The sequence below is a fragment of the Pan troglodytes genome, chromosome 1 (assembly GCF_028858775.2).
Source record: "Pan troglodytes isolate AG18354 chromosome 1, NHGRI_mPanTro3-v2.0_pri, whole genome shotgun sequence".
Lineage (NCBI taxonomy): Eukaryota > Metazoa > Chordata > Mammalia > Primates > Hominidae > Pan > Pan troglodytes.
This window is the reverse complement of record NC_072398.2, coordinates 152,693,392-152,696,530: the sequence shown is the minus strand read 5'-3', so window position 1 is coordinate 152,696,530 and position 3,139 is coordinate 152,693,392.

The window sequence follows — 3,139 nt, the reverse complement described above, 5'->3', positions numbered from 1 at the left end:
CAGGTGGCAGCTTATACCGTTTAAAAGCCTTTAAAATCTCTAATCTGAAGGTGTCACAGTAAAGAAATGTAAACACTTAGGAAAACAAAAATGTAATTACCTGAGGAAGTCATCTATGTCCATGGAATGGGCCCGTTTGTCACTAAAACCTGTGCTAGTTAGGATTTGCTGTATTTTATCTGCTATACTGAAATCTTCTGGCAATATCTATCAATATAAGATTCAGAATAAATGAACGACATATTATTTAAAAACCCTGTGAATACTTCTCTGTAAACATTTATATGTAGTCACAATAGTGGGATTTGATCTGCTTATTCTTTGTGAAATTGTGTCTTTGAGAACTGATTTGATAAGGTTGACTATCAAAGCATCACTTCATCACCCACAAAGATAGGGCTTTCCATGGACTGTGTTGGAAAACAAGCCTTAGGTCCCACGCTGAACTGAGGCTTGCTGCTTTCTGCCCCCAAATTTATCCCTAGGGGCTGCTTGCTTGATGGTTCTGCAGTGGGCTCTTGCCCACTCTGCAGCATGGTATTTCATCTCAGGGGCTTGAGAATCAGCGAAAGCCATTGGGAGACAAGAGCCAAACCTGTATTGCTCTTTAAAATCAATTGGTTTTAATACATATTTAATATGTAGAAATAACAAAGAATAATGGTAAAACAAACATCCATGTACTTACCACCCAGCTTAAGAAATATATATGATGTATGATCTGTGTATTAGTCAGAGTTTTCCAAAACAGAATAGGAGATTTTATTTATCTATATATATATGTATGTATTTTTTACTATATATATACATATACATAAAATATATACTATAAAATCATACTAATGATTTCCTTGTTCTATTTCTTCATATCTCTGGGTATAAATATTATGTAGACATGGTCATTAAGTAATGCTTGACAACTAATAAAAGATCAAATTCATAGAATAATATTAGACATCATTATTTTTGATAAAGATAAGAGTAAGAGTAGGGTATTTTAGATTCCTCTCATGAATCAGGATTTGCAAGATATTTATTTTCTTTTTCAGCATATTAGTTAAGTTGTTTTTAACTCTCTAGGGACCAATTTCGCTCAACTTTCATAAATATTCTGGTAATAATTGTGTCAGCACCAGGAATGTCTAGCAAAATATCTTTCTTTTCTAACAAAGATTAAAACAGATTGATTTGTGTTTCATCATTTTTTAAAATGATTCACTTCTCTTGCCAACTTAACCACTTATGCAGCTGCTTTTGATACAGAAGATTCTGTTATTGGTGCATCGATTCTTGACCTTTTTCTTTAGTGCCATAGGGAGGAGAGAAGAGTGTAGATAATATAAACACTTCATATATTTTTGACTTTGAAATTTTTAAGTGTTCTTTCTTCCCCTCCTGATTGAATCTTCCAGAATATTTGCTCTTTTAATTGTGAACTGTGTGACTGATCTTGGACAAGTTACCTAAACTCTCAAAACTTCAGTCTTCTCATTTGGAAAATGAATATAATCAACAATACTACCTAATTCATAGTAAAATAATGCTGTCAGGGTTATATATGGCAGTCATACAAAATACTAAGTGTATTTCCAGGCAAATAGTAAGCACTTAATTAATGAACATGATTTTTGTTGCTGTTTAAACTGAAATAATAGCTGAGATGGCATGGAGTTGAAGGCATCGGAATTGAGGAGAGGAAGGTATTTAAAGGACAGTGTAATAAATGGGCTGTCCACACAATGCTGAAGTCACAGAGGATGATAGCATTAGGTGGGTGGAAAGACTGTGTTGTTTGCCAAAGTCTTTGAATAATCAGAGAGAGGTGGCTGGAGGCTGGTCAGGAAGAGTGATGAGGAATAAGAGATGCACAATCTAAGCCTGATATGTATGGCAGAATGGGCATCAGCCCCTGAGTGGGCTGTGGTGGAGGCTGTGTACTTGGGGTGCACCCAGGAGTCAGTTAAGGCAAGGAGTTGGGAGAGATGGAGGGTGTAATAGAGATATTTTTACATGGAGAGGAGGTTCTCTAAGACACAGTAAATAGGCTTTAGAGGGAAGGGAGCAGTATGATTGGTTTAGGGGAAAGAAGCCCAAAACAAAATGGGAATGAGACTGTGGGAGGAGAGCTGACAAGAGGGAATTAAATATTGGATGATGGTAAAGAATAATATCGATATAAACCACAGGGCTTCCAGAAAGAATTAAAAATGTTTTTGGTTCCTGTCAAGATGGAGAAATCAACCTGAATAGACTGTAAAGTAAGGGGGTGGGGCGAAGGCTATCTTGAACTGCAGTCTCAGGTGGCAAGCTGCAAGAGGCAGTGAGAGGAGGGAGGGAAGTTTTGAAGCTCTGCTCTTGCCTCTTCCACATTTCCTTGGACAATCAGTACCCACTTCTTCATCAGAGAGAGATTGTTGGCAGCAGCCTACCGGTAATAACGGAATAGCGCAAAAGCTCTGCTGGGGTGAGATAGCTGAAAGTAGCTGGAGTGAAGCCAAGATGTTGTTGGATGTTCACACTTCCATTTCTTCCCCTTCCAATGGCCCAATGACGATGGAGTTGCAGCGTGGGAAGGCTGCCTTCTGCCAGTGGTGCTTCTTCCTAAGTACTTAAGGGTGAAACTACTCAGAAATCTGCCTGGTGGAATGGCAGCAAAGGAGAGTATCAATAGCGGTTTTGTGTGCCTAGGGCTCTCTACTCTCCTTGCTTTTCTCTCTCCTCCTTTAACTCACTAGGACTGACTGACTAGAGCCTGGCCTTCAAGCCATTCTCATTACACAATTCTGGACAGAATAATAGTTAATACCCTCTTGTTCACAAGCCCAGAAAACGAAACCAAACAAAACAAAACATTGACAGACACTAGACCCCTGAGGAAAAATAGTGCTATATGCCAATAAACTTTTTGGCATAAAGTTGCTTATAATATTCTCCCATTATTGTTTTAATGTATATAAGATTTGCTGTGATAAGCACTCGTTCATTCCCAATAGTGGCGGAATGTATTAGCCTCTTTTTCTATTTCTTTTTCTCTCAGTATCTCCTACTTCTAAATTAGAATAACTCGGACTTTATCAATTCTGTTAATCATTTCAAAGACCCAACATATGACTTTGTTAATTTTTTTTCTCTTATGTCT